Raw genomic sequence first — 20,369 nt, 5'->3', positions numbered from 1 at the left:
GTGAAGCATGTGCCCCGGAGTGATAGGAGTATTCTCTACTGTTAGGGTGGAGATCTCTCCTTGCATCCCGCATGCCTAGGGTGTCTGCAAATGTGGCGAGTTTGGTATGTACGCTGAGGTTCCTGCTACATAGGTGTGAGCGATCTAGTTCAACGTCCATGACTTTGTTGAAGTCTCCACCCACGATCATGATATCAGACGTGTCTTACGTGATCAAGGGAGAGATGTCAGTGAGTAGCGATGTTAGTAGTGTAGGTGGTACATAGACCGCTATCATTGCAATAGATTGCTCCCAGAGTGTCCCTGTTATGTAGATATATCTACCACCTGTGTCTTGGGTGATGGTATTCAAATGAAAGGGGAGCCGCTTGTGTATTAGTATCATTACGCCACGGGAGCCCATGGTGAAGCCAGCATGTAGCGCTAGTCTATGGTTTGTGCGTTTCAATAGGTTACAGTGTGTGCCTGTCAGGTGCGTTTCAGACAGGAATACTATGTCTGGGGTGTGTCTACTTAAGAATTGTACTACTAGTCGTCGTTTGACCGCCATTACCCAGGCCATTGACGTTCCAGGTCATGAACCGGAGGGTGCTTGGAGTATTGGGAGTGTTGCTACATGTTGGCATGACCACTGGTGATGGGAGTAATGTGCACTGTGGTATGTAGTAGGAGGAGCCTGTCTGAGCAGTGCTTGTGTGTTAACATCTTATCCAACTTCGATATGTGTTGTGCTTGATGGGACCAATTTATAACTGAACTAAACAAACTCCCAACCCCCCACCCTATACTTCTCCCAACCAGAAACATCAGTCGCCAGAACGTAAGACTACTTGGTTGTCAACCGGACAACTTGCATGCAGTAAACTATAGTGTAAACAATCGCCCCCTAGAATAACTGGGTAGGGAGTGTTGCCTTACTCCTGTGCAAGGGGGGTGGTGGAGAGAGAGGGCAGGGGTCACTCCCCTGTAGCCGCATTGTGAAAATAATATAACACCCCGAGTGGGTTGGTTGAACGATTGCCTGGCTTTCTGCACTTCCCTTGTGTAATCTGGGAAGAAGGCAATCCTGGAGCCGTTGTAGGTAATCGTGACCTTGGCGCGTGCCCGGTGCAGCAGTGCACCTTGGTCCCTATAGTTAAAAAGCTTCACCATTACGGTGCGCGGAGGGGCGCGCGGTACTGGACTTCCCATTGGCATGCGATGCGCTCTTTCAATGGAAAAAAACTTGGAAAGGGAATCCGGTGCAAACAGATCTGTGAGCCATTGTTCAAGAAAAAGTTCCATGCTGGGACCTTCTGTTTTTCGAGTATGCCAAGTATTCGTACATTGTTGCGCCTAGATCTCCCTTCTCCTTCCTCGATCCTGTCTTCCGGTGTTTTAAGCTTGGTCGAGACACTGTACAGTTGCTCTCTGTGTATCCCGTCCTCGGTATTGGAGATGCGTTGTTCTGCCTCTCCGGTACGTGCAGTCAGTTTCTTCAGGCCATGTCTGCGGAGGGAGACGTCCATGCTTATACCGTCCATCTTTTGCTCCATTGATGCGCGGGAGTCCGCTATGGCAGCCATGACGTCTTTTAGAGATATTGGGTGCTCTGACTCTGTTTCCAGGGATGGCAGGGTTTGGAGATCATGGGCTTGCGTTGGGGGCACTGTGTACTGGTCTATTCTGTTTTGTATGGATTGCTTCTTTTGTTTCTTTTCCCATATTTGCTGCCAGTTTTTTGTAATGTAATTCTTCTATGTTGTTTTCTGTCCTGAATGGCCGGGAAGTAGTGTTTTTTGGTCCCGGTACTCGTGGGGTTTGACTCGGACTGCCTTGTGGCCTTTAAGGCCTCGGGAGGTGTTCCAGTTTTTTTGGGCGGCGCCGCTCCTTTTTGTTATACCTGCAGGGGTAGTAAGCTCGGTGCTAACCTGTGCCCCACTGATTCCAGGATTGATACTGCTTATTTGCTCCTGGTGTATCGTTCTCCTGTTGACTATTGAGGCTATTGTGGTGCCTTGGCCGGTTTGGGCTGCGTTTTAAGGGTTTTGCGCTGTATGGCAGGTCAGTTCCTGGGCCCGATGCAGTGCTAGTGCTCAGTGTCCGGTAGATGGGGACACACTGCAGCCCCCTGCTCCTTAGTCTATGTTGTTAGTGTCTATTCCCCGGACTGAGCACGATTGCCACGCTCTCCTGATATGCAGTATACGTGCCTCTCTGGCTGTTCGGCTGAGTTTTATGTCTTGCTTGGGGTAATGCTCATGCCGCTGTTAGTGTGGTTATGTGGCCGTGTTGCTCCCCCAGGGCAAGTCTGCTTATATTCAGAGGATTCTCTGTGTTTGTTGCATGCAAGTTGAGGACTGCGGGAAGGCACTCACCGGCATGGTCACCAACACGGCTGGACGCTGTCTTCTCCGCTCCGTGCTCCTTCCGATACCTCGCTTTGGGCGAGCTGCGCATAGGCAGAGGGGAGATGGAGCACCGCTGGGCGGGATTCCGGTACGCTCACCAGACCTCCGTGGGCTGTGCTGCAACACCACCTGGACTCTGTGCGTTATCCGGAGGCGCTCTCTTCGGGCCACGTATGCCTCGTATGCCAGGCCCCTGACCTTGTGGGAGGCATCCGCCCTAATCCGTTGCTGTTATTGTTGTCCTGCTGGGGGCTCGGACGTTAAGGCCGGGGTCTCCCCGATCTGCACTCAGGGCTGTGCACTCCCCCGCTCCGGGTGATGACAGGATCAGTCCGGGTCCTCCCACAGTTCACTGCCGTACTTCGCTCTCAGCGCGTGTGCTGCCCCCAGTTAGGCAGGGCTCGCGGCCATCTTGGCCACGCATATGTCGGATTTCTGCCAGTGTTCACATGCTTCCAGCTCCTCTTCGTGGGTGTGATTCTCTTCGCCATGCAGTCTGTTCGTGCCCCAGGATGTTTGTTTTTCCGATGGGGTGTTCAAAAGTTATGCAGGATTAGAAAAGCAGGCGTTAAAATCAGGATATTAGTTGCGGCCACGGGAACAGAGGGATCTCACGTCCTTCTTGTGCTGGTAGCCATGCCCCTTAGGTTTCCTATTCTTGAAGGTTCATGAAAATAACGGTCTTTTGTTGAAAAGGTTAAGGGCACTTCCCTCCTTGCAATCCTCTTCGATCTTGCCGTCTTTCCCCTTGTATTAAACTTCCATCTTGGAACTGCTGCTTCCTCGTGTGCTTTGCCTTGCTCAGAGTGTGCTTTCATGCTTTTATCCTTGTGGGCAAGTATGATGGAAGTCAGGTGTGTGTGTATTGATCAGTAATTTCCTGGCCCTGCCTGACCATTGCAATGTCAAGTATACAGCTTGGGTGTTAGTCGTTTTCTCTCACAGTGAACTGTCTGTGAGAAAGTGTTTGTGTTGGAAAAGGGGTGGTGGGTTGAGTTCCTAAGTATCCTGCCTGGTAGGATGGAGTAAATGTGTTACAGGGAAGGGGTTACTGATTCTCACCATCCGGTGTCCGACATACACTTCCCGAAGACCCCCCTCACCAAGGTGATCCTCCCGCACTGGTCCACCCCCAGGAACTGGATCCAAAAACGATGGCCATGTCCTGCCTACCTGGATAACAGATCTCCGGGGACTAGCGGGTGAGACACCTTCAGGTTTCTCACATCCCACAAGTGTAGTAAGAGTATACCTGGCAGGGGAGTGTACCTGTTGGACAAATACAGGGTGAAGGACCCAGCTGTGAGGAGGAGTTCCCCAGACACACATCTACGTGGCTGTACCTGGCAGGGGATTATATCGGGTCTGCCCAACTGTGCCACTGAAGAGGCTCACCAAGGGCCTAAGAGAGGCCAGGGGAAAGGAGAAATTCCCCTACTTTGTGGAACTGTGAAAGCCAGCCTGAGAGAGACCAGAGGAAGGGAGACATTCCTCCTACTTTGTGAACTATACCCATCCAAATAAATGGAGTCTTTCTGCTAGGCCCAGAAGAGACTAATCCAGTTTAGTTGTGTTATAGTGTAAGGGATAGAAGTACAGTTTCGAAGGGATTGTGTCCTCCGACGTATTCCTTATCTTTGATAATACGTTTCCAGCTTGCTGGCCTCCGAAATTATTTCTGTAGAGGGCGCTGCGCGTCGACGTCCGCCGAGTCGATGTCCCTCGACGGCCACCGTATCGGCGCCGACGTCACCAAGCCCATAAATAGCCACGCGCGGCTTCCGTTGCTTAGTTCCGTTTTTCCCCGCTTCGTGAAGCCTCGGAACATCGTTGCTCACTTCAGTCAGATAATCTAATCTACATCTACTTGAAATATACCAACTTGTTCTCGATGGCATCTTCATCGGAACCGACAACGCCGTGATCCGGCTTAAAAAAATGTCGAGACTGCGGTAAAAAAATGTCAATAACAACGGATCCACACAGGATCTACTTGTGGTGCTTGGGAGCCGAACACCATTATTCGGAGTGTGAGGACTGCATGTCCATGATGGCGAAAGCCTTGAAGGAGCGCAAGGGGAAGCTCGAGAGAGGTAAGTCAGTCAAAACCTCCTCGAAAGTTTCTTCGGCCGAGGCATTCGTCTCCTCACCGTCGAAAACATTCCCATTCTGGATCTCGAAGTAGCTCCCACCATCGGTTCGAGATCAAGACACTCAAAGAAGAGACATCGAAGATCCCCTTCCTCGTCGTCTTCTGTTTCCCCAGAAAGGGTCTCCTGCCCCACAAAACACAGCTCTCAGGCTGAGCGGGAGGAATTCAGGAAGAAAATGTTAAGCGTCTTCGAGAAAGCGGCTTCGTCCCCCTCGAAGACAGCTGAGGGTGATACCCCTGGTGAAAAACCCAAAGAATCAAAACGCCGCGAGTCGCAGCACCCGGCGAAACATTCCACCCGAGAGCGCCACAGGCCATCGGGTAAAAAGGCACCGCCTTCGACATCGTCGAAGATCCCTTCGACTCATGGATCGGCGCCATCGACGCCGTTGTCGAAGGGTTCTTCGACGCATCGGTCGGTCGATCGACTCGACGCTATCGTCAATGCCGACATCGACGCCGATGAAAGAGAAGACCGCGGCTACTCCACAGCCAACGGTGATTCCAAGAGCCTCCGGCACGACGCCGAGACGGTCGTCGATGTCCTCGAGTACGATCCCGATCCTCTCGAGTTCTTTGAGGCCTCTTCCGGTTTTCTCGACGCCGTTTTCCGCACCTTCAAAGCCTGTCACGTCGACGACATCAACGTTTTCTCACCCAATAATGACGAATTTGGCTCCTTCTGCCTTAGAAATTGGTTTTATACCATTTCAGAGGTCAGAGTACCCTGGATTATCTTCAATCTATGAAGAAGGGGAGGATTCTGACCAAGAAACCTTCGAGTTGCAGAGGACCACACTACCTGTTTCAGAGGATTTCACCTCTGAGGAAAGAAGGTTGAAAGACCTACAGGAGTCATTACATGAGGCAAGTGGGCTGGACACTTCCCCAGAAGTGGAATTTGTTAAACCAGACCCAGGGGAACATGCCGAAACATCCTATAGAACCCTGATGGCAAGAATTATTGAATTCATGGGTTGGTCTGCGTCTTTGCCTGTTTTTCAACAGGATGACCTGACAGACATTTTAGACAAAGGTCCACAGGAGGATCCTGTAGTCCCCTTCCATACAGCCTTACAAAGAAAAATTGCATCTAACTGAGAAACTCCTGAAGTTATTCCTGCTGTCAATAAAAGATTATTAGCCAAGTATAGGGTAGCTGCTGCTGACCCTGAATACTTATCGAAACACCCGACTCCAGAGAGGCTGGTGGTCCATGCAGCAACTTAATCACGCAGCAGGACCGCTTACCCTTCTGCCCCACAGGATAGAGATGACAAGAGGTACGATTCTATGGCAAAGAAAGTCTTCTCTGCTTGTAGTATGGCGTTGAAGTCCATCAACGCCACCTGTACGCTCGCCAGGTTTAGTCACACGCTGTGGGAGTGTGCTTCATCAGCGGCTGACTGCATACCCGAAGGAGAGGAAAAGGAAGCCTTCCTTAACATTATTAAAGACGGCAAAGATGCCATGTGCGAGTCACTTCAAACTGGCATAGATTCCGCTGACAGTATCGGCAGGGCCATGGCAGCAAGTACAGCAATCCGCAGGCATGCGTGTTTGTGAAAGTCTGGCTTTGCTCCAGATGTACAGGCCAGACTTTTGAATATGCCCTTTGACGGCTCTTCATTATTCGGAAAAAAGGCTGATGACAGTCTGGAAAAGTTGCAGACATCTAAAGCAGCAGCAGAATCTTTAGGAGCTGCTATCTACCAAACTCCTTTTCGCCCCTCAGGGACCTCTGGGAGAGGAAAGTCCTTTCGCTATTATTCCGCATTCGAGAAAGGCAGAGGACAGCCGGCTCAAAGAGGCCAAAGGAGATGCACCCAAGGTGGACGGGTCAAAGGTACTAAGGCCGCCGCCGCAGCAGCAGCAGGTGCCTCTTTACCCTCGGCATCTGCATCAGCCGCCCCCAAACCACTCTGAGGTCTTTCCACACAAGACACCTGTAGGGGGCAGGTTAACTCACCATCTGACAGAATGGCAGGTTATGACATCAGATGCTTGGGCATTGGAGACAGTTGCCCAGGGTTACTGCCTACCCTTTCTACACATCCCTCAGAGTCATCCACCAGGGAACAGCTCTCTAAAAGTTCCAGATCCGCTCCTCTTGCAGGAAATTATAGACCTGCTAGAGAAAGGTGCCATAGAACCGGTACCTGTAGCGGACAGGAACAAGGGCTGGTACTCACCCCCCCCCCCTACTTTCTCATACCAAAGAAGGACGGAGGACTGAGACCCATCCTGGACTTACGAGAATTGAACAAGCTCCTCAGGAAGGACAAGTTCAAGATGGTAACCCTCTCTCAGATCCTTCAGGCCCTCCAGCTCCAGGACTGGCTGGTATCTCTGGACCTTCAGGATGCTTATTTCCATGTGCCAATCCATCTCAAACACAGGAAATACCTGAGTTTCGCAATTGGCGACTCTCATTCGCAATTTCGAGTTCTGCCATTTGGGCTGACCTCCGCCCCGAGGGTCTTCACCAAGCTAATGTCGGTAGTGGCTTCGAGTCTAAGGAGGGAAGGGATCCACGTCTACCCCTACCTGGACGATTGGCTGATCAGGGCTGTATCTTCGGAACAAGCTCAGACCCAGCTTCTCCCTCAATTTAAAGAAGTCACAGATGATACCATCACAGAGACTCCAGTTCATTGGAGCGGTCCTGGACACTTCCCTGGGAAAAGCCTCGCCACCAGAGGTGAGGGCTCAAGATATTCTGCAGATGGTCAACAAGTTTCAAAATGCCCAACGTCTCCCAGCCTTCGACTTTTTGAGGTTGCTAGGCCTCATGGCATCCTGCATCTTCCTTTTGCCAGAGGCTCGCCTGAGAATGAGATCTCTTCAGTGGGCACTGAGAACTCTGTGGTCGCAATTCTCAGGGAGAATGACAGATCTCCTCCGGATTCCGGACAAAGTAGCCCGCGACCTTCAATGGTGGGCCTATCCAGAGAACATCTTGAAAGGAGAACTGTTTTGGCAACCATGGCCAGAGATAACAGTAGTCACAGACGCCTCACTCACGGGTTGGGGAGCCCATGCCAACGACTTGACCATCAGCGGTCGTTTGTCTCCATCGGAGTCCAGACTACACATCAACCTATTGGAGCTGAGAGCGATCAGACTAGCGCTGAAAGCTTTCCTGCCATCAGTACAGGGGAGAAATGTCCTGATAATGACGGACAACACGGTGGCCATGCACTACCTCAACAAGAGGAGGCGTAGGGTCACTGCCACTGTGCAGAGAGGCAATGCAGCTCTGGTTTTGGGCAATTCGGGAAGGAATCTCTCTATTGGCAGTCCACCTAGCCGGAGAGAAGAACTTGACAGCGGACGCTCTGAGCAGGCAGAGCACAGTCTCCCACGAGTGGGAGCTAGCTCAGGAAGTCCTTCAAGAGATCTTCGCCCTTTGGGGAACCCCTCAGGTGGATCTGTTCGCCACAAGCACCAACACGAAGTGCGATCTGTTCAAGGGAATTTCCCCCGAGAGGAGCTCTGGGAGACGCGTTCGTAGTGGACTGGGAGTTTCCACTCCTTTACGCGTTTCCACCAGTCCCTGTTATTCCTCAAATGATCAGGAGGTTGAGAAGATTCCGGAAAACCATGATCCTAATTGCCCCGGACTGGGCCAGGAGAACGTGGTACCCAGACCTTCTAGATATGTCCATCTGCCCTCCAATCTGTCTTCCACTCAGGTTCTCCATCTAGACACCAGAACCCTCAACCTTCATGCTTGGCTTCTGAAAGGGTGAGGTACAAGTATTGGGATCTCCCTGATGACGTCATGGAGGTGTTGCTTTTGGCCAGAAGGCCAGCAACAAAGTATTTATACCGCTGCCGTTGGAACAAATTTTGCAGCTGGTGTAGGGAAGAGAACATCAACCCTTTTTCATGTGGTACACCAACGGTGTTATCGTTTCTACTCTACTTGGCAAACTCAGGCCTTCAAGTTGGCACTGTAAAAGGCTATCTCGCAGCGCTTTCAATCTTCAAGCGCACTGCGGAGGAACCATCGTATTTCAAACTACCTCTAGTGATACAATTTCTCAAGGATTAACTAATGTTTATCCTCCAAAACCATTCCAGGTTCCCTTATGGGACTTAAATTTAGTCTTAAACTTCCTAATGGGCACTCCATTCGAACCACTTCACTCTTGTTCGCTGAGATTTCTCACGCTTAAAACTGTCATATTGGTAGCACTAACATCTGCTAGGAGGGTGAGCGAGCCACAAGCTCTCTCCTGTAAACCCCCACATACAATTTTCCACAAGGACAAAGTTGTCCTACAGATGAAGCCTAATTTCCTCCCAAAGGTGGTTTCTGAATTTCATATTACTCAGAAAATTACCTTACCTTCGTTCTACCCTCCTCCCCATCCGGGGAAAGAGGAAGAAAGGCTACATAGGCTGGACCCAAGGCGAGCTCTAAGCTTTTACATCAGCAGAATGGCTAGGATCAGGCAAGCAGACCAACTGTTTGTAGGATACTCAGGTAACAAGTTGGGACTACCCATAACAAAACAAACCATTTCCAGGTGGATTATTTTGGCCATTCTGGAATGTTACAAACTGGCAGGGAAAGAGTCACCCCAAAATCTTGGGGCTCATTCAACCAGGGGTATCGCAGCCTCTTCGGCTCTCCAAAGAGGGGTACCGGTCAGAGACATATGTGCGGCTGCCACATGGTCGTCCGCACATACATTCACAAAATTTTACAACCTGGATTCCGGATTCCTCCACTAGTCGAGAGACCAGATTTGGCAAGGCCGTATTACATTCGGTCCATCCCTAAAGGGATACATAACATTCTTACTGCCACCTCCAATTACATGCCACTGCTATGGGAGTCTATCAAAGATGAGGAATATGTCGGAGGACACAATCCCTTCGAAGAACAAGTTACTTCTTACCTTGTAACGTTCTTTCGACGGGATGTTCCTCCGATGTATTCCTTATCGCCCCTCCCATCCATCCCCGCAATACTACTTCCCTTGTGGTTGCATCTTACGCTCCTTCAAGGTCAATAACCAATTCAGGCATGACTTTTCTTATGCTACAAAACGGAACTGAGCAACAGACGCCGCGCGTGGCTATGGCATGGTGACGTCGGCGCCGATACGGTGGCCGTCGAGGGACATTGACTCGGCGGACGTCGACGCGCAGCGGCCTCTACAGAAAAAATTTCCGAGCCCAGCAAGCTGGAAACGTATTATCAAAGATAAGGAATACGTCGGAGGAACATCCCGTCGAAAGAACGTTACAAGGTAAGAAGTAACTTGTTCTTTTGACACAGCGCGCTGTACATTTTGAAGTTTCCTTAGTTGAGGCTGGGAAACCCCTCTTAGTTTGGGATAGCTAGTTTTTTTTTTTTCTTCTTTCTACTAAAAATAAGTCTTTGCCCAAAACCATACCACCTTTGTGTCAGTCTCCTCCTTCCACACCCTTGCACATTTTAAATAGAAACCTGCTACCTTTTGAGAAAGTTTTAGAAAAACACACTGTCACCAAAGGCTTTATATCAAAGCTTCATTGAGCAATACTGAAGAGGAAAACACCTTAAGATCAGGGGATTAAAAGACTCTGCAAAGAAACCCTTTATAAAACGCAACTGCGTATCATCATTTTATTGGACTTAGAACTATTTTTACTTTTCGTTGTTCTGTATTATGGGGTTTGGGGAGGAGCAGATACACAAGGGGGACGGGAGAGTAAGTCCGTCTATAAAGAAAGCACAATTGTAGAATGGGAAAATGGTAACATGTATTTGCGATTGGGCATGAACTACCAGTCTTATATAAATGTTGTTGTAGACCGGGTGCAATTGTGGATTAATCAGTTATATGGTTGGAGAGACTGACTGGAATGTTATTTGTTTGTTGTAATTTAAAAGGAAAAATCTAAATAAAATGTGTTATAAAAAAACAGAATGTAATGGGAACCCGTGCAGGCGAGGATTATCTACCAACCAGGTCTCCCTTATAGGAATATCGTACTTCTTCACAAAGTTGATCTAAGTAGGATTATAATGCCATTTATATTCCAGTAAAAAATGTAAACTTTCATGCTATTGTCACTACACATTATTACATGAGGTAGGGTGTAGGAGACTTCACCCTGCCCTAATATAGTTTTCCCTTCTATAATGCTTACACCATCTGATGGCACACCCAGCTTCAACTGAACAATGGCTGGGCCGGTGGGCAAGAATCAGGGACTAACCGAAATACTGTTCTTTCTAGCCACCCCACGCCCAAACCACTAATTTGTCAATTGTCCTGCATAGAGGTAAGGACTTCTAATCAATTTGTCGTAAAAATTGGATTAATTAGCTTGGAGATTTTGCAAGGTCCAAAAAGCTATGTTTCCCTTCTCCAGTTATGAGAACGAGTAATCGGGTTCTGCAATAGATTCCACTTTCAGATTTGTTCCTGAGCGCCTCAATAGACTGTGAATGGATAGTTAATTCAGGACAAATATTTGGCAGGGGTTGAATTCTAACAAGTGTTGCCTTAATGCAGGTTAAGTTGGTGATTAGAATCCTTGAAGTCACTGTTGTCTTATTAAATCGGAGGACAATATATTCACCCCTCAAAGTTCTTGGGAGTTATGGACACAGGATTTATTTGCCTAGCCACTAGAGAGTGCTACTATGTGACCGCCCCTGATGTGAATATTTATCCATTGTGTTACTTTATTCAATAGATCTTATTTTTCTGGCCTCTGGCTCTAAGGTGATGTATGATTACCAGTACTGCTTCCAACAGGTGAACTTCCACCGAGAAGCAAAGGTCTACGCGAATTTGGGTTTCAGAATGAGGTGGACTAGCATGTGTTATTTCTTAGCCATGCTTTTAATTCTTGATGATTCATTTGGGATTCTTTGATTTGCCTGACATTTCCGAAACCTGTTCATTGTCCAAAGTTTATTTAGTAGGAGGCAAATCAGCGTGGGCATATAGATCTATTTGCATATAGATCTATTTGTGATCTAGTTGGGGTTAATGCATTGGATGGTGGCATGTTAGATAATTCCTGCACCCACAATAAGTTTATTTTAGAGCAACAATTCCATTGTATAAATACATTCTGTAAAAGGCATTACTAAAGATTCACTTTAACAGTGATTTAAGATTGAAATTATTATCTGGAAACCAAAAGGATTCCTCTAATTTAGTGCCTAAAACAGTTCAGGTTGTAAATGTATTTGCTGTCATATTAAGCCATGGATCAGCAGACTAAACCAAACCTGGTTTCTGGTTTTAAATTACTTTATTTCTATTATTCGTGGTGTTTTGGGTTCAGAAGAAGGTAAATAAATGTCCAGATAAAACCTCAAGGCCAGCTTCCAAAAAGACTGATTTCTACTCTTCCTTGTCTTGGGTCTCAAAGTTGATGAGTTTTTCTTTAAAAATGTCCTTTTAAAAATATTAAAGTTTCAAACAATGTTGTCTTGGCAATGAGCAGGATACTTTCATTTTCCTACTCCTGTAGAATCTAACTATAATTAAACCTGAATGTCTCTTCATACCAACCAAAGCATAGTGCCAGGGCAGTCTCTTCTCAAACGTTCCAACAGTTGGAAGGTTTACTTTTAAAGTTCTCAAAGGTTTGGGCAGCCACCCAGACATTCCCAGTCTGGGGTACTTTTTCTATTCTAGCTCATTTTCTGTTGATGGTGGGATGCGATCAACTCTGGTCCTCCCTGTAGCTTTTATATGCCATTCTTCCCTTGCCGCAAGGTGTAGATTCAACTGGAGGTACTCCACCACTTTAGGACCGTGGCAACTGGATTTACTTTCCACAGGTGAGTATGTTAAGAGGGTCTTATAACCTTCTTTTTGGTTTATTATTTCTCCCCTCTCCACAACCTTGCTACGCCTCCTTTAGTCCTGTTCTTCCTCGATACTAGGCCATACGCTCGATCCTTTGACTGCCGTGGCATTCACCCCTTCAAATCAGGGGTCTCGGTCTCCTCATTTTCAAGTGTTCCTTCTTTATCTTGTTGGCTCTCACCTTGCCACCCTTCTACACAACCCCGACCCCTCCCAATAACTCACTCCAATCTCCTCCCGATTTTCAGCTGCAGCCTCATCCTGTTTATTTTGTTCCAACCTTCTCCTATAGTATTAATCCATTGTCTTCTTCTGACTTCAACCTCCTCCCTATGTTCTACACCAACATTTTCCTGACTTCCATCATTCTCCACCTTATGACTTCCAACCTCTTACTGATGTTCTCCAAAACCCTCCTGATGTCTTCCTATCTCCTCCTGTTTTTCATCAACCTAATTTCTGCTATCCTCCTTTTTCCTCCCTTTGATAGCCTGTCTCCGATGACTCTTCTGCCCCTCTCGATTCCAGCCACCTCCCGTCCCTTCCTTGTCACACAAGTCTTTCCACAGCCACCCTCCTATTCCGCCAACTCTCTCCAAACACCTCTGCCACCTCTTTCTCCAAACATCTGCACATTGTACTCTGCGACAGCCCAACCCATGTTGGCAATCGGGCTGCAGCATTTGCACATGGTCGTTATAGTGATTGGGCCATCCTGTTTGGTCAGGCTACATTTATGCATGTAGATCAGGAGTATTTGATTGTGTCCTGGATGATTTGGTATGAGGAGTGCACACCACAACTTTATAAACCTTTCTGCCATCTTGGATCCACTGTTCTTGTCTATCTGTATGTGCATAAGCCAACATTGACTGCAGCAGGACCACTGGTGCATTTTGTAAGTGCTTTGGAGTGACTACCATAGTTTCTGTGGCAGTTGGACCCAGTATTTCCCCAACCCTGCCTCAGGGAGGGCATGCACTTCACAGCATGACACTGTGGGTCCCTGTGCAATTCCCTTAAAGGAGAGTGGTATCTTTAACTGGCATGTGACGGTCATCTACCCAGTCACGGGGGCTAAGTAAGGGTGACCAGGGGATCCTACACATACCACCTCTGGGTCCACTAGCTCGGGGACGTCCTCAACCTCTTTGGTCACCCCACTAATGATCCCAGAGTAAGGCAGGGACTTGATCTCAGTGCACAGTTTAAAATCTTCTTATTTGCATCTGTACACTAAAGACACGTGGTCCAGTGATAGACCATTTAAATAAGAGTCCTTTGAGACAGTACAGTATTAGCTACAATATAATTATCCAAAATAGAGGACACATTAGCCAAATCTTATGCAAGTTATTGGCCATCTGTAGCACAGGCTCCAAAATCGCCAACCAGAACCCCTGTTCTTCTTCAAAGGGTTTGAGATCTGCCCCACTTTTGTAGTTACAGGTAATATCAGTTTCCACATGCACAGTGGCATGTGTTATCTGAGAGCAATGTCCACTAACCGGTTTGATCAAGTTCCACATGCCCAGAAGCTGTAATGACAGGTTCACATGCTGAATAAATTGCCAGTTTTCTCTTTATCAAACAATAGTGCACGCTCCAAAACCCCAGTGATGTGTGTCCCTGTGCATTTACTAAGAATGTTTTGCCTATCATGCAAGGACTTGTAGTATCTGCTTCTGAGAATGAGGGAACTGACAACACCTGCTAATGTGATACATGTTACTTTCTTCGACTGAGTCTTTGGACATGTATAATTGCATTTAGTGCAATGTATGTGCTTTACTCTGGAAACCACATGCTTACTCCTCTAAAGTGTGGCTATACATTATATTGGCTTTTGATGAATGGTAACTACAATACAGCACAATTCTTTAAATGATATCCAATTTTGGTCTGCACCACTGCACTTCAACTTTGATTTGTAATTTCCAAACAAAAGAATGCATTTATTGTGTAGGAAACACCCAACCACATCCCATACATTGGTCTTTAACTACAGCCAAGTTGAAAGAATGTTGCTCAAAGGTACTTTCCATGATCTGTTATTAATACCACGCAAAAACACAAATTATTTGTTGTACATCTGTAGTTGCCCATTTATGCTTAACTACATTTTACATGAGTCCCAACCATTATGCATCAAGCCACTGCTACCAGAGACATCACTAACACTGACAGAACAGTTTTTAATTATGTTCTCCCATACCAATAGTCTTAAAAACATGCAAGCATCATGGGCCCTCTTTGACTTATCTAATAGGTTAATTATTTATAGAGGGCATTGTCCATGTTGCCCACAAACATCGCTCAAAAAACCTCACTTGATCCAATGATTCCTAACAACTGCAAGCCCATTGTAGGGTTCCAGACAGCCTCTTTAAGATCCCTGAGCAAGTGGCTGCTTCCCATCCCGAGGTTCACCTCAACTGCAGATGTGGGACTTGGTCTTTCCAACCTTTCTATAAACATTTTCTTGACGCTAATGTGGCTGCTAATGTCCATTTGGTTAAGCTGTGTTGCACACTCATTTTCTCTAGTGAGTACCATGCCTAAAGTGTCCCTCATTGTACAGAAGCTACTTGGCATTCTGTTAATGTTGTGATGCCTCTAGCTCGTCTTCAACCCCGCGTCCGGGCTTTAAGAAATGTCGGTGACGGACTCGCACGATGCCTGCCTCTGGTGCCTCGGGGAGGCCCATGACACGGATGATTGTGTCGACTGCCAGTCTCACGTCCAAAGCCTTGCGGGAGCGCAAGAAGTTTTCGGTAGGTAAGGTGTCTAAGCCCCGGAAGTCGAGGTCTGCGGGGCTTTCGACAGATGATTCGAGAGGCGACTCTCCGTGTCATCATCGGAAGTCCAGTGTGTCTCGGTCCCGGAGTCGGTCTCGCCACTCCTCTGCCTCTTCGAGGCACTCTTGGAAGCGGCGTCATCGGTCGCCTTTCCCATCCTCATCCGAGGACTCGCCCGTCGGCGGGTCGCTTACCCCACCAAGCATGCGACACCGGAGGAATGGGCTTCCTTCGGGAAGAAAATGTTGGCGATTCTCGAATCGCAGGGCACTGGTCTGTCCGCGCCTCCGAGTGGGGTCGGTCGTGATCAGCCGAGAGACACCGCTCGCATGCCTTCGGGCTCGGGTGGTTGTCAGGATTCGCAAGAAAGGTCCCGCTCGGACAAGGGGAATCGTTCTCGGCATGCCCGGTCCAGGTCCTCGACGCGCTCGAGACCGAGTGAGCCTGTGAAGTCTTCGAGGAAGACATCGACGCCTGTGGCGCTGAGGTAGTCGACGAACTCTCACGAGGCTCCGCCTCCGAGGAAGTCGCCGATGATGTCAGCGCCCAGGATGTCGAGGGACACGCTCGGGGCTCTGCCCTCGAGGCCTGTGTCAAGGCTGTCAGCGCCGCGTCTGTCGTCGACGTCGATTCTCTCGACGTCAGCGGCAATTCTCTCGACGCCCTCGACGGCTTTCGGGCTGCGTCGACGGGGGTTCCCTGTGACTCAAGGGAACCACCTAGAAAGGTTCTGGCCAAGGTCAAGCATGGCTTTGGTTCCAGTTCTTACCGCCCAGCCAGTAGTGACCCCTGCTACTTGTCCAAGCACCCTACTCCGGTGAGTTTGGTGGTGCAGGTGGCTACGGCCCTGGCAAAGCAGGCGTCGTACCCTACCATCCCTCCGGATAGGAACGACAAGCGTTTTGATGGCTGGGCGTAGAAGGTGTTTTCTGCAGGGGGTATGGCGCTTCAGGCGGCCAACTCCATTTGTGCCTTGTCTCGTTTCACGCACACTCTGTGGAACTGTTTCCTTGGCGGCTGATCATATTCCCGAAGGGGATGAACGGGATGGTTCCTTGCCATGGTTCAGGATGGCAAGGATGCTATGTGTGAGGCCGTTCAGTCAGGTTTGGACATGGCAGATTGCGTCAGCCGGTCCATGGCGGTGACCACCATGATACGCAGGTTTGCGTGGTTGCGGAAGTCGCGGTTTGCTCCTGATGTGCAGGCCCGGCTTTAACATGCCGTTTGACGGGGAACATCTTTTTGGCAGCAAGGCTGACGAGAGCCTTGAGAGGTTGCAGACCTCAAAAGCTGCAGCAAAGTCGTTGGGCGCTGCAGTTCGACAATCTCTGCCTTTTCGTCCTAGGGGACAGCAATGGAGGGGAGGTTCCTTTCATTATTACTCATCCTTTGGTAAAGCGAGAGGAGCTGCCAGTCAAAGGGGCCACCGTAGGAGTGCCAGAGGTGGAAAACAAAGTACTCGAGGTGCCAAGGCCGCTCGGACCGTTGCCTCTTTGCCCTCAGGCGACGCCGCAGCCGCTTCAGCTCAGTCATGAGGCCATGTCCCATGGTTCACCAGTTGGGGGAAGGCTGGCGCAGCATCTTGCAGAGTGGCGCGCCATTACTTCAGATGTGTGGGTTCTGGAGATCATAACCCACGGCTACTGTCTTCCTTTCCAGCAGAGGCCTCAAGACAATCCACCGGGGAATCTCTCTTTGAAGAGTCCGGATCCGCTCCTTGCGCAGGAAATTCAATCCCTGCTGGAGAAAGGCACCATAGAACTGGTGCCTGTAGCGGAGAGGAACAAGGGATGGTATTCCCTTTATTTTTTGATTTCCAAGAAAGACGGGGGATTGAGACCCATCATGGACCTGCACGGTTTGAACAAACTCCTCAGGAAGGACAAGTTCAAGATGGTTACTTTCTCTCAAATCCTCCAGGCCCTTCAACTTCAGGACTGGTTGGTGTGTCTTGACCTCAAGGACTCTTATTTTCATGTGCCGATCCATCCAAAGCGCAAGAAGTACCTGAGGTTTGCGGTTGGTGACTCGCACTTTCAGTTTCGAGTCCTGCCGTTCGGATTGACCTCCGCCCAAGGGTCTTCACCAAGCTCATGGTAGTGGTGGCAACGCACCTCAGGAAAGGGGGGATTCACGTTTACCCCTACCTGGACGATTGGTTGATCAGGGCGCGCTCTCCCGAGCAAGTCCTGGATCATCTGTCAGTCACCTGCCACTCCCTCAACTTAAAGAAGTCCCATTTGACACCAACTCAGAGGCTCCAGTACATCGGAGTGGTGCTCAACACGTCCCTGGGGAAGTGTTTTCCTCCCCAGGTGAGGGCTCATCGCATTCAGCAGATGGTGCACAAGTTTCAACTTGCCCAGACACTCCAAGCGTTTGTGTTCTTGAGTCTGCTTGGCCTCATGGCATCATGCATTCTTCTGGTGCCAGAGGCCAGGTTGCGGATGAGATCTTTGCAATGGGCACTCAAGCTCCAGTGGTCTCAGTCCTCCGGCAGGATGTCGGACCCTGTTCAGTTGCCGTCTTCGGTCGCACAGGATCTTCTGTGGTGGGCCGACGAAGGCAATCTGATGGGGGGTGCTCCATTTTGGCTGCCCTTGTTGGAGGTGACGATCGTGACGGACGCATCTATCACGGGATGGGGAGCTCATGCCAACGAGTTGACAGTCAGCGGCCGTTGGTCTCCGTCGGAGTCCAGACTCCATATCAATCTGTTGAAGCTGAGGGCCGTCAGGCTAGCCTTGAAGGCTTTTCTGCCGACTGTGCGAGGAAAGAATGTCCTGATCCTGACAGACAACACGGTGGCCATGCACTACCTCAACAAAAAGGGGGGGGCAGGGTCACTTCCTCTGTGCAGGGAGGCGATGCAGCTCTGGTTCTGGGCAATCCAGCAGGAAGTTTCGATCTCGGCAGTTCATCTGGCAGGAGACAAAAACGAGACGGCGGACGCTCTGAGCAGGCAGAGCGCAATCTCTCACGAGTGGGAGTTGGCTCAGGAGATTCTCCTGGAGATCTTCGCCCTTTGGGGGACCCCTCAAGTGGATCTCTTCGCCTCCAGTGTCTACCGGAAATGCGAGAGGTTCTGCTCGCGGGAATTTCCTCCAAACGGAGCTTTATGAGACGCATTCGTGGTGGAGTGTTCATTCCCACTGCTGTACGCGTTTCCTCCAGTCCCCGTCATCCCGCAAGTACTGGAGAGGTTACGGAGGTTCGGTTCCCGGATGATCCTCATTGCTCCGGCGTGGGCCCGGAGGACGTGGTACCCGGACCTTCTCGACTTGTCCATCTGCCCTCCACGTCGTCTTCCCTACCGAGACGATCTGGTCTCACAGGAGGGGGGTCAGGTTCTCCATCCAGAGGTCAGGTCCCTCAACCTTCACGCTTGGTTTCTGAAAGGTTGAGGTATAAGGATTGGTACCTCCCTGAAGACGTGATGGAGGTGTTGCTTTTGGCCAGAAGGCCCGCAAAAAAAGTCCCTGTACCGTTGCCGTTGGAGAAAGTTCTACGACTGGTGCAGGGTTAAGAATGTGGATCCTTTTGCATGTGATATTCCCATGGTTCGGTCTTTTTTGCTTTCTTTAGCCCACAGGGGCCTTCAAGTGGATACCATTAAAGGTTACCTGGCGGCGCTGTCCATATTTACGCGCTCGTCTGATGAGTGTTCCTATTTTTAAATTCCTTTAATTTCTCTGTTTCTGAAAGGGCTCACTAATGTGTTCCCTCCGTCACCTTTCCAGGTGCCCGGTTGGGATTTGAACCTTGTTCTCAAGTTTCTAATGGGTGTTCCGTTTGAGCCTTTGCATTCATGCCCTTTGAGACTGTTAACTCTGAAAACTGTATTTTTAGTTGCGGTCACTTCCACTCGCAGAGTGAGTGAGTTACAGGCACTTTCAGTTAAGCCACCCTTCACTGTGTTTAATAAGGACAGGGTTAGTGTTCGTCCTTCTTTTCTTCCAAAGGTGGTTTTACAATCACATTTAGGCCAGAAGGTTGTTCTTCTGGCATTTTATCCTCCATCACATCCTGGTAAGGAAGAGGAGAGGCTCCACAGGCTTGATCCTAGGAGAGCGTTAGCACTCATGTCCCGGGTCAGAGTGGACGAGCAGCTCTTTATTGGTTATGCTGGAAAGCGTTTGGGACAGGCTGTGACGAAACAGACTTTGTCTTGCTGGATTATTTTGGCTATCTCCGAGTGTTAGTTACCGCTTAGCGGGTAAGGACCCGTCGGTCGACTTACGGGCCCATTCTACCAGGGGTATGGCTGCCTCTACTGCCCTGCAGAGGGGTGTTCCTATTCGCAACATCTGTGATGCAGCCACCTGGGCTTCGGTACATTCTTTTGTATGTCACTATTTCCTCGATTCCATCCGGGGGCAGGATCTGGCCTTTGGCAAGGCAGTCCTTTACTCTGCAATTTGATTGGGCATGCTAAATGTCTATTTTCTAAATTCTTTTCCCATTCCCACCTCCTTGCATTGGTACTGCTTTGGGAGTCTGTCATAGATATGGAATACGTCGGAGGACCCAATCCCCTCGAAGAACAAGTTACTCTCTTACCTGGTAACATTCTTTCGATGGGATGGTCCGCCGACATATTCTATATCGCTCCATCCCTACCTTCCCCGCTACAGAATTTCTTATGCGATTGCAGCTTACGTTTCCGCAAGGCTTTGTGTGTCTGACTGGCAGAAGACTGGTGGCACACGTTCTGGGGGTAAAAACTACAACTGAGGCTACGGGCGTTGTGCGTCCTACTTATAACATCCAGTGACGTCGGCCGTCGGAGGAGGTCCTTGAGGGCGGCGTATCGACGTCATCGACGCAGGACACAGACGCCAGAGATTTTACAAAGCAGCACAGCTCTGGTGATTACTGTCATAGATATGGAATACGTCGTCGACCATCCCATCGAAAGAACGTTACCAGGTAAGAGAGTAACTTGTTCTTCTCTTGGATCCACCCAGTTTCTTTTTGGTCCAAGCTGGTCTTGCTTTTCAATGTGGGAAATCCTAAAACAGTAGTGTGACAATATAATGCAGCAACACCCGAAGCCCAATCTGAATACAGCATGTTCATGTGGAGTACCAATTTCGTTTTTAATAACTTTTCAAGGTTTTGGCATCCTACTGTTAAAGTGCAGTATTCACTTGGGTTGATGCATGAGAAAGGTACATGATCAAGATCTGTGATC

General features: G+C 49.1%; 1 protein-coding gene across 5 annotated transcripts in view; it reads left to right on the top strand.

Moving 5' to 3' along the window:
• The window catches only part of SIPA1L3 (signal induced proliferation associated 1 like 3), a 1,632,279-nt gene that overhangs the window by 570,567 nt on the left and 1,041,343 nt on the right, over positions 1–20,369 (top strand). The window lies entirely within an intron of this gene.

Source organism: Ambystoma mexicanum, chromosome 2p (genome assembly GCF_040938575.1).
Source record: "Ambystoma mexicanum isolate Mex_15411 chromosome 2p, UKY_AmexF1_1, whole genome shotgun sequence".
Lineage (NCBI taxonomy): Eukaryota > Metazoa > Chordata > Amphibia > Caudata > Ambystomatidae > Ambystoma > Ambystoma mexicanum.
The sequence above is the reverse complement of the archived record's forward strand: the minus strand, read 5'-3'. Positions and strand labels throughout refer to the sequence as shown.